Genomic DNA, 12,719 nt, shown 5'->3' with positions numbered 1-12,719 from the left:
ACCAAACTTTATGCTGTTCACAAGAATATCACTTCAAAAGTGACATATGCAGATTACAAATAAAAGAATGCAAAAAGATATATCAGGAAAACATTAATAAAGCAAAAGCAGCTATATTAACGTTACATAAATTAGAATTTAATTTTTCATTTAAAAAACTTTAAATTACTGTGAATTCATAATAGTTGTTCATGTTTTGGGCATACATGTGATATTTTGATACAAGTATAAAGTATGCAAATAAACTTGAGTTTAGAGGAGAGAAAATCACCAGAGAGGGACATTATATAATAAAAGGGTAATTTTACCAAACAGATATATAAATACGTATGTGTCAAGCATTAAAATTGCGAAATATGTGAAGTAAATCTGATAGAACTAAAAGGAGAAAGAGACAAAAACTACAGCTATAGTTAGAGACATTAACACTCCTCTTTTAATAATTATTAAAAAAATTAAATAGAAAATCAATAAGAATGTGGAAAAGAACTCATAACACCACCAATGAATAATATCTAAACTATAGACAAATGGGTTCTAATTAAAATTCAGTTTCTGTACAGCAAAAGAAACTATCATTAGAGTGAAACAGAACGGGAAAAAATTTTTGCAATCTACCCATCTGACAAAGGGCTAATATCCAGAATCTTCAACGAACTAAAACAGATATACAAGAAAAAACAAACAACTCCATTCAAAAGTGGGTGAAGGATATGAACAGACACCTTTCAAAAGAAGACATATATGAGGCCAACAAACATATTAAAAAATGCTCATTATCACTTGTCATTAGAGAAATGCAAATCAAAACCACATTAAGATACCATCTCATGCCAGTGAGAATGGCGATCATTAAAAATTCTGGAGACAACAGATGCTGGAGAGGACGTGGAGAAATAGGAAGACTTTTACACTATTGGTGGGAGTGTAAATTAGTTCAACCATTGTGGAAGACAGTGTGGTGATTCCTCAGGGATCTAGAAATAGAAATTCCACTTGACCCAGCACTCCCATTACTGGGTATACACCCAAAGGATTATAAATCATTCTATTATAAAGACACATGCACATATAAGTTAATTGTGGCACTCTTTATAATAGCAAAGACTTGGAACCAACCCAAATGCCCATCGATGACAGACTGGACAAGGAAAATGTGGTACATATACACCATGGAATACTATGAAGCCATAAAAAAAACATGAGTTCATGTCCTTTGTAGGGACATAGATGAATCTGGAAACCATCATTCTCAGCAAACTTGACATAAGAACAGAAAATCAAACACTGCATGTTCTCACTCATAGGTGGGTGTTAAACAATGAGAACACATGAACACAGCGAGGGGAGCATCACACACCTGGGTCTGTTGGGGGGTGGCTAGGGGAGGGACAGAGGGGTGTGGGGAGGTTGGGGAGGGATAACATGGGAAGAAATGCCAGATACAGGTGATGGGGGGATGGAGGCAGCAAACCACCTTGTCACATAAGTACCTATGCAACAACCCTGCGTGACCTGCCCATGTACCCTAGAACCTAAAGTACAATTAAAAAAAAAAAAAAGAATCTAAAAACTGAAGGACAAAATAATCAAAAACAGGGAAAATGAAGGAAACAATACCAATAAAAAGAGAAAGAAATAAAATTAAAACAGAAAAGCAGTAGAGAAAAACAGTAAATCAGAATACAAAGAACTGGTTCTTTGAAAACGTCAGTAAAAGCCACAAATACCTTTAGCAAGACTGATGAGAGAGAGAGAGAGAAAAAAGACAGAGAGAAACACAAATTATCCAAATCAGAAATGGAATAGGGGATGTCATTAGAGATTTTGTTGGCATTAGGATGATAATTAGGCAATATCACAAATGGCTCTACATATATAAACTTAACAACTTAGATGAAAAATCAGTATGTCAGAAAACAATACAACTCAATAAATATAAATAGAAAATTTTAATAACACTATAAATATTACAAAATTGATCTTATAATTTTAAAATTCCCTAAAAAGCATTCTCCACACCTAAATAATTTCACTGGATAATTCTACTGAACTTTTAAAAAGAAATTAACACCAATTTAAAAAAGCTTTTCCCAGAAAATGGAAGAGAAAGGAACATTTTCCATTTTATTAAACCAGTATTAATCAGACAACCGCATAACAACAAACAAAAAACCCTTAGATCAAAATAGTTCATGGATAGACAGTACAATTTTTTTAAATGAATATCAACAAACATAAATCAGCAACATACAATAGGAATTATTATAAACCCCTATGACCAAGTGGGGTTTATTCCAGGGCTGGTAGTCTGGTTCAATATTCAAAAGTCAATTAATGCAATCCACTACATTAAAAGGCTAAAACCAAAAATCGCATAATCATATTAACCAATGTAGGAAAAGTATTTGACATGATTAAACTGACATTCAAGACTAAAAAAATAATTTCTCAGCAAAATAGAAGTAGATGGTATCTTCCTTAATTTGACAAACACCATCTACCAAAGGCCGGCAGGGTACCCCGCAGTTAGTGGTGAAAGATAGAATACTTTCCTTCTAAGAACAAGCAAGTGTGTTCCTTGCCTTGCAAACTGATTTCAATATTTATGTATTCTTAGTAATCAAGACAGTAGGTGACTGGCAGAAGGACAGATACATGCATCACGGGAACAGATTAAAGCACCACGAAATAGACCTATACAATATGACCAACTAATTTTTCACCAAGATGTAAAAATAATTTAATGGAGGAAACAGAGCCTTTCAGAGAAAGTGGACATCCTTGACAAAAAAATTAACCTCAACCTGTCTCATATCTTATACAAATGTTACCTCAAAATGGATTACAGACTTAAATGTAAAACAGAAAATATATAAAACTTTTAGAAAAGAAAATGTAAAAGAAACTCTTTGGGATTTAGCAATAGGCAGAAATTCTTAAACCCAACACAAAAGCACAGCCTATAAAATAAAAATATTAATAAACTGGACTTAATCAAAACTAAAAACTTTTTAAAATCTTTTAAGAGGATGAAAATATTTGCAAGTCATAAATCTGACAAATGACTAGTATGTAGACTAATAAAAACTCTTAAAATTCATCATTAAAGCAAGAAACAAAAAATCCAATTAGAACAAGACAAAGGATATAAACATACTTCACTAAAGAGGATAGATTGATGACAAGTGAGCATACAAAAAGCTATTTAACATCATTACCCATTAGGGAAGTGCAAGTTAAAACCACAATGAGCTATCCCTTAATTTGTCAGAATGGCTAAAATTAAAAATGCTGCTGAGGAAGTGATGAAACTGGGTTGCGTTCACATTGCTTATAGGAAAGTAAAGTGATATAGCCATTCTACAAAACAGTTTGTAGTTTCTCAACAAACTAAGCATGCAACTCCCATCAATTGCACTTGTGCATTCATCCCACAGAAATGAAGACGTATAGCCCTGCACCATATTATTTGTCAATTATATCTCAATAAAGCAAGGAAAAAAGTTTTAAAAGGCAAATAGAAACGAAAACTTCTGACAAACCAAACCAAACAAAACATCCCGTATACAATGTTTATAGCAGCTTTACTCTTAAAAACCCCAAACTAAAGTATCTAGCTATCCTTCATTGAGCAAATGGCTAAACAAGCTGTGGTACATCCACACCATGGAACTCTGCTCAGCAATAAAATGGAACAAATGACTGAGACTCACAACAGCCTGGATGACTGTCCGGAGAATTCTGCTGTATGAAAAAAGACATTCCAAAAGCTTAGTTACTATGGTTTCATTTATTTCACAATCTTGAAATGACAAAATCATAGAAATAGAGAACAGATTAGTGCCTTTCAGAGGTTGGTGGGAGAGTGGGGATGGGGAAAGTGGGTGTGGCTACAAAAGGACACCACCAGGGGTCTTTGTGGTGATGGAAATGTTATGTATCTGACTGTATCAAGATTAATACTCTGCCATAATATTGTACTATAATTTTGGAAGATGTTATCCTTCAGGGAAACTGAGAATAGGGTACATGAAGGGTCTGTGTAATATTTCTTATAACTGCATGTGAATCTACAATTACCCCCAAAATAAGTTGAAAGTAAAATATATTGCATTGAGCCATTTATCTTTTGGTCTTGTTTTGTTTTTGAGATGGAGTTTTGCTCTTGTCACCCAGGCTGGGGTGCAATGGGATGATTTTGACTCACTGCAACCTCTGCCTCCCAGGTTCAAGTGATTCTCCTGCCCCAGCCTCCCATATAGCTGGGATTACAGGCATACACGCCCATGCCCAGCTAATTTTTTTTTTTTTTTTTTTTTTTTTTGTATTTTTAGTAGACATGGGGTTTCACCATGTTGGCCAGGCTAGTCTTGAACTCCTGATCTCAGGTGATCCACCCACCTCTGCCTCCGAAAATGTTGGGATTACAGGCCTGAGCCACTACACCCGGCCCATTTATCTTTATTGTTGAATATTTTGGCATCCCTTAAATTTTGAGCCTGAGACAAGTACTTCACCAGCCTCATCTTGGTCTGAATCCTGATCCTAAAGATTCAACAAGATCTCTAGCATTTAGGACACTGTAAAAATACAAGCCAGTTTGCCTAATTTTTCTAACCCCAGCTTCTGAATCTGTAAAATGAGGATATTATCTATTACACAGGGTGATGACTGAAGTAGATATAGCATATGAAACGTCTGTATTAGTTTGCTACAGCTGCCATAATAAAAGATCACAGTCTGGTGGCTTAAACAGAAATATATTCCCTTACAACTCTGGAAGCTAGAAGCCAATATCAAGGTGGCATTGTGCCAAACCCCAGTAACTTCAGCTGGGAAGGAACCAGGTTCAAGAGGCTTAAGAAGAGACCCAGAGGCAGTAAATGAGACATGGGGTTTTACCAGGTTTTACATACAGGAGAGTCGAGTGTCAGCAGGCTAGACAGGAAAACCAACTTACTTATAGCAATGGTCCAGTGGTGGCAAGCTAAACAACATTACCGCATGGCCCAGTGGCAGCAAACTGGACAGGAAAACACAATCACCTCCAAATGTCATGCAGTTTATATCGAATTTTCACTCAACACCTTTCCCCTAAGGATCTCCACCTGGGAACCTCATTTAACCCAAAACTCAGGACCTCCCTCAATCCCCTGTATAGCTCGTGTTTCATGGGACAGGACAGGGGGCTTAGATGCTTATTATAGACAAGAAATGAATCTTCAGATTGGCCACTCCCAGATTTGATTGTTCAGAACACACACTAAAGTGTGTCTGCCATACAGGGTTATTCTAAGGGTATGTTTAAATTACTGGTGTCAGGTGTATTTACCTTACAGGTAAAGCAGGGTTGGTTGCTTCTGAGGCCTTTCACCTGGACTTGTAGATGGCTGTCTTCTGGTGTCCTCACATTATTCTTGGGACCTCTCTTATGTGTTTGTGTCCTAATCTCCTTTTCTTATAAGGCAATCAGACATATTATATTAGCCCCCACTTCCTTTGACTTGATTTTACTGTAATTCTTCTTTAAAGGTCCTAAATAGAAAAATAGCCATGTTCTGCAGTACTGGGAGTTAAAAACTTAAACATACAAATTTGGGGTATGAGGGGTGGGGTCACAATTTAGCCATACAGCTTCTAGCATAATATTTACTAAAATAATTTTGCTTCTCATTTTCAAAATTATTTCCAAAGATAACCAAAACTCAAAGGCATGCCTTTTGGGACCAATCTAAGAATTGATTAATGAGCAAATATTACTCAATAAGAATGCCACATACAATTTTATTAAATCCTTACTATATGCTGGACGATGTATACATTTTAATTACTTGGCTTTTAAGATATTTTCCAAGAAGTCTTTATAAAGGACATTTTTCATTGAAGGCAGCACTTTCCTAGAAGATACTAAAATTCACTATTGTATTTCATAAGTTACTCTAGCCAGCTGAAACAGACGGAAGACATGACTTTTGAATGACTCCAGTACTCTAGACTCTTACTGAACGTAACTGAAGAAGCTGTTGTAACCTATGAACAATGGGACGCATTTCAACCAATAGTTCTGGACCCGCAGACTCATTCTCTTCTATGCGTAGTGCTAGTCTTCAAAGCTTCACTAGCATAACCACCATTAACCCCTCCTTTCCAACACTTAAACTCCCTTGACTTATTTTTCTCTAGCTAACAAACAACTCACTGAATTTTTTTCAATGATATGCTTCTTTGTTGGCAAACTGATATCCTCATAGCTCTATTTATTTTTGTAAAAACACTTTGTGATTTAATTTTACTCTTTGGTACTTGAAAGGCAAGTGTTATACTTCTCATTTTAGATATATGGAAAATGAGTTTGATTATGTTGGCTCTTAGACTTAAACTGTGGTCTGCAGCTTCCAAGCCTAAAGCTCTTGCATTCACCCTGCACTGCATCTGTGTGCCTGCTACTTCTAGGTGCTATGAGTAAGGCACACGTTTATGAAACAAAGCCCTGATTTCTCAAGAGACGATTTTTATTTTTAAGTAAATAAGGATTAAAATAATAACATGAGAGATTGTTCAAGAGAAACAAATTGCTAAAGAAAGAAAGAGATTAAAAGTACTGGGTTCTTTTAGGTAGGAGAATCAGGGTAAAGATAGACATTTCAGGCAGGGATGTGGAAGGTGAATTGACACTAGGAGCAGAGTGCACTAATGCTTCTTTGTCAGAAGTTCGTAAGACTGAACAGAAAAGAGAAGTCAGGCATAGCTGCAATTAGTGTAAAGAGTTTGTATTTTATTCTCCATTCTAATATACCTGGGGACTGGGCCGTACTCATCTCAATAACAGGAGCTGACACAACAGTAGTCCTCAAAAATGGCAGAGAAAGGAGGTTCATAAGTATCAACAGATTCCCTGCTACAACTGATGCTTTTAAAGGATTAATATGGAAGATGAATGGAAGAGGACAATAAGAGAAGGGATGGGAGAAGTGACTGCATCTTTTAATCAAGCTCAAAATACGTCATTTGTTTGGATTGTTTAAAGAACGAGAGGCTGAAGTTAGAAGTGCTGAACTGAATTGATAGAAGGAAGTCCTCTGATTGAATGTTAGCATAAGAATGGAGAAACTGGGGCTATATAAATAGCATAAGCCCAGCGCTGTCCTCAGAGCCCAGGCTCTCAGTTTGCTGGTATTCAATTTTGCGCTTAAGAATCACCTGGGCAACTTTTAAAATATCCATGCCTGCAGCCACCACCAGATGTCCAGGTATAATTGGTCTCGAAGTGGGGGCTTGGACATCAGGATTTTTAGAAAGTTTTCTGGTGATTCTAATAGCCATAGCTGAGGATCATATCCTAGTAACTTAAACTTCTGTTACTAGGATCATATCCTAGTAACTTAAACTTCTGTTACTGTTAACTTAAACCTCCCTGCTGCTCACACCTCCCTGCTGCACACACCACAACTACCCACACTCTTCACCCCTCTCTAAAGGCACTAATTTCTTCTAAATTTTTGTGCTATTGTTTGCTCTGTTCTTTGCCACTCAGATTTCATCCAGTGAATTCACATTGACTATCTTTGTGACCCACATCAAATCCATTTTCTTTTTTTTTTTTTGGTTACATCAACCCTCTCTTCTCATGGAGTTAATTCTTCCCTGTTTGATGTCTCCACAACCCACAGCTGACTTGTGTCTCGTTTCTCACTGCATTTTCCCACTGGATCATGTGTTTGTTGAAGGCAAGAAACAGTTCATTTATTTTAGTAGCTTTATTGCTTGGCACATATTAAGTGATTAATAAATATGTGTTTGATTGAAGTAAAATTAATTATTTGAGAAAAATACAGGGTGATTTCTAAGCATTATGCTGAAGTCACACTCAAACATTTTTTTTAAAGCATCCTTTGTATGTGTTATGTATACAAATTAAGACACAGAACTGAGGACCGAGAGTCCTATTTTCCTATTTTCTGATCTGGGCAGTCATTTGATTTCTCTGAGACTTTCATCACTTTTGAAATGAGGGAGTTGTTTCAGATGATGTTTAAGTTCTCATTGATTTTGAAAGCAATTCATAGCTCATAGAATGTAGAATGTTCAAATAGCCTAATGGTGTGTGAAGAAGACTTGTAACCTCATGTTTGCAAACTATGTATATACTAAATACATGTTAATCACGTTGATGCATATTTTCATGGACGAAAACTTTCTCTGAAGCCCAAAAAATAAAAAAATTTGCTGACCTACCTGCCAATCCTTCACTAAGCATATATCACTGAGTGGATGACCACCAAATGTCACACAGGGATGATGATGTTATAGGTGTATACCTCTTTTATTGATCGTTTATCCTTAAGCTGCCATGGCACAGCCATATGTTGCCTTCAAGCTAATAGTATTTGTTTGACAAGCAACATTGATTTACCCTACATTACTTTAAAAAGATGAGTGGTAGGTAAAGTAAAATGAATTTTAGAGGACTATGTTATTTATTCAAAATGAATACAGAATCCTTACCCTAGAAGAAAAAATTCCCAGTTTGGGGATCAAATTATGTATCACTTATTGAACTCCTTTTATGTGCCATGGATTATACTTTATGTTGTCTCACGTGTACCATTTAATACTTGTTAACATGGCAGGACAGGTTTATTTATTACATATCTTTAAATTGTATTATGAAAAAGTTAAAAGTTCTAAAAATTTTGGTGGCATAGTGCAATGAGCATCCATATGCTTATTAACTAGATTTAACATTTTGACATTTACTTTAAGTTTTTAAAAATAAATTATAGACATCATAGCATTTTACCCCAAATTCTTCAGTATGAATCTCTAAAATGTAAGCAGCTTCAAAATAACAATTACCAATACCATTATAGCACCAAAGGATAGCAACAAGTTTTTAATATTACCTAATACCAACTTCACATTAAAATGTTCCCAGTTGAACACAGATTATGTGGCATATAAAAAATACATATTGTTCAAACTAAGATCCAATACAGTAACCTGCATTTCACTTGGTAGTATTTATGAGTTTTTTGTTTGTTTGTTTGTTTGTTTTATTTGTTTGTTTTTGAGACAAGATCTCACTCTGTCACCCATTTGGAGTGCAGTGGCAGAATCTCAGATCCCTGCAACCTCCACATCCCAGGCTCCAGCAACCCTCCCACCTCAGCCTTCTGAGTAGCTGGGACAACAAGCATGTTTCACCACATCTAGATAATTTCTGTGTTTTTTGTAGACAGGGTTTCATCATGTTGCCCAGGCTGATCTTGAACTCCTGGACTCAAGAAATCCACCCACCTCAGCCCCACAAAGTGCTGGGATTACAGATGTGAGCCACTGCGCCCAGCTGGTAGCATTTTTCTTAGCACACTTTTCCTCTAGGACAGTCCTACCTTTATCCTTTTCTTTTTTCATGGCATTAAGTGTTCAAAGAGACCAGGAAACTTCCAGTTTTGGCTCTGACATTTAAAGGGTTTGGAAATCACAACTCCTGTCCTTGCAACTTGAAAAAGGCTGAATAAACTGATAATCAATTACTAGTTTTGGACCTCTCAGAGAGTTGAGGTCTCAGGAAAAAACTACCAACCAGAATTTGGGGACCTAAGCAAATCCAGAGAGCCTCAGCCAAGATCTGTTTACCTGGAATAGTAGTTGCTGAGCAAACTGACACAAGAACAGAAAATGAAATACCGCATATTCTCACTCATAGGCGGGTGATGAAAAACGAGAACACATGGACCCAGGGAGGGGAGTACTAAACACTGGGGTCTATTGGGGGGAAAAGGGGAGGGCCAGCGGTGGGGGGAGCTGGGGAGGGATAGCCTGGGGAGAAATGCCAAATGGCTGAAGGGGAGAAAGGAAGCAAAACACACTGCCATGTGTGTACCTATGCAACTGTCTTGCATGTTCTGCACATGTACCCCCAAACCTAAAATGCAATAAAAAATTAAAAAAAAAAAAGAAAAAGAAAAAGTAGTTGCTGAGCAATACAGTGATAGGAACATTTAAAGGGTAATTTTGACAAAATGGTGAAGGCTGAATAGAAATAAAAATGAAAGTTAGAAACTCTTGGAGGCCAGAGTCTAGGGGGATTCCAAAACTTTATTGAGTTTTACTTACAAGAACCCTACCAGGTTCTCACATTGAAGAACTGAGAAAGATCTCATAGTTCTGGCTGAGGAAGCAGAGAAGTAACCATTATGATAATTCTCCCAAAGCCCTGCTCTCTAGAGGAAAACACTGCCTGTGACTTACCCCAGCTGAAGAAAGGGCATTTGCTCTGCTGTATTCCTCCCTAGGGTTCCTGTCTCACCCAAGGTGAGTGAAGTGATGGGAGGCAGAAAGAAACACATGTGAAAGTTACAGCTCAGGGACACAGGCTCATTTAAAGATCAAACTTTAATCATAAGATTATAGAAGGCTTTCCTTCATCCAAATTCTACCAGCACATCCACAGAGTCCAGTATAATGTTGGATTATGACTGAAAGAACTGTAAGATAAAGACTCTATATAAGCCTTCCTTGACAACAAAGAAGACTAAAGCAAGAAGACTAAGGCAAGAAGCCTCTGGAGCCTACAGCTACATCAGGCAGTTCATGCAGCTCTGGCTAGAAAGATTTTATAAAAACAGAACCAATACAAACCCAGCCCAACTATATGCCAGATTAATATTTTAAAAAATACACACAAAATGTATCTACCTCAGTTCTTATTACCTGACACAACATGGCAGGTTTTCAACAAGAGTTACAGGGTGTATTAGAACAAATGCAAAAGCACAGTCTTAGAGGAAAGCAGGCATCAGAACCAGACTCATATAGGACACACGTTAGGATATTAACATTATTAGGATATAACCAAATGCCTGAGGTTAGTATATGAGGGAATCTAATGGAAAAAAAATGGTCAGCATGCAAGAATAATGGGTAATGTAATAGAAAAACAAAATCTCTAAGAAAGAAATCAGAAGAATATGCTAGAAATAAAAATATTTGTAACAGAAACACAGAATGTGTTTGGTGGATTCTTCAGGAGAATGCATACAGCCAGGGAAGGAGTCAATGAACTTGATGATATCAATAGAACTTACCAAAATGGAATTCAAAGAGAAAAGGAACAAGAAACAACAGTAAGACATCAGAGAGCTGTAGGGTGAAATCAGAGATATAACCCACACTTTATCAAAATATGAGATGGAGGAAGCAGAAATGGAGTGAAGAAAATATTTGAAATAATGGAGAATTTTCTAAAACGAATGACAGACAATAAATCACAGATCAAACATACTCCAAAAAAACCAAGCAGAATAAATGCCAAAAAATCCACACCCAGGAACATAATATTTAAAGGAGGAGAAAAAATGATGGAAAAAAATTATTTAAGAAGCCAGAGAATGAAACACCTTATTTATTATAGAGTAATAATTACAGTGAACTCCTTGTCAGAAAACATGCGAAAAAAAAATAGTGTACTGAAATATTCAAAGGGTTAAAAAAAAACCCAGCCAAACTGGAATTGTAGTTTTAGAAAAATTATCCTTGAATAGTAGAAAATAAATAAAGATTTTCTTAGACAAATAAATAGTGAGGGAATTCATTACCAGCAAAAAATCATAAAAGAAATGTTTAAATTCTTCAGGGTGAAGGAAAATGGCAAAGATTAGAAACTTGAATCCATATAAAGAAAGAAAAAGCATCATAGAAAAATTAAACACAAATATGTCTTTTATTTTTTTTATTTTCAGTTGATCTAAAATATAACTGTTTACAATAATAACAGTAAAATCTATTAGGTGATTATAGCATATTTTATAAGGGAAATGAATGACTGCAATGTAATAAGTGATGGCAGGGAGAAATTAGGAACACTGTGTTATAGGGTGCAAGCAGTGTAGTGTCTTGAAGGTGGATATAGTAAATTGCAAAGACAAACCACTAAGAATTTTAAAAAGAAGCATAATTGTCCAAGGAGAAATTATATAATGAAATCATAAAACACTCAACTACGGTCAGGTAAGAAAGAGATAGAGGAAAAAATGAGATAAATACAAAGAATTTACACAAGACCAATATTAATATAATTATACCAATAAGCAATTTTTGTGTAAATTGTCTAGAGCACCAATTAAAAGACAGAGATTTTCAGAGAGAATTAAATAAAACAAAACACAATTACATATTGTCTACAAAATACATTTTAAATATAAAGATTCAGATAGGTTAAATGTAAAGAAACAGAGAAAGATATACTATACTAACATCAGTACAAAGAAAACTGGAGTAGCTATACTAATTTCTCATGACACCAACTTTAGAACAGGAAAGATTATCAAGAATAAAGAAGTTCATTATAGAGTGACAAAGGAGTTAATCATTCAAGAAGACATAACAATCTTTAACAAGTACACGTATAACAACAGAGCATAAAAATTTGCGTGGCAGAGATGAATAGTACTGAAAGGAGAAGCAGACAGCACCATTATTGCACTTGGGGACTTCAACATATTCTTTCTATAATTGACAGATTAAGCAGGCAGGAAGTCAGTAAAAATATAATTGGCCTGAAAACACTATCCATCAACTCGATTGAATTGACATTTGTAGAATACCCTATCCAATACGAGCAGATTATACCTTCTTGTCAAGTTCACATGGGACATTGACTAAGATGGAACACATTGTGGGCCACAAACAACACATGAACAAATTTAGAGGTA

The sequence above is a fragment of the Callithrix jacchus genome, chromosome 13, assembly GCF_049354715.1.
Source record: "Callithrix jacchus isolate 240 chromosome 13, calJac240_pri, whole genome shotgun sequence".
Taxonomy (NCBI): domain Eukaryota; kingdom Metazoa; phylum Chordata; class Mammalia; order Primates; family Cebidae; genus Callithrix; species Callithrix jacchus.
Note: the sequence above shows the minus strand (reverse complement) of the source record.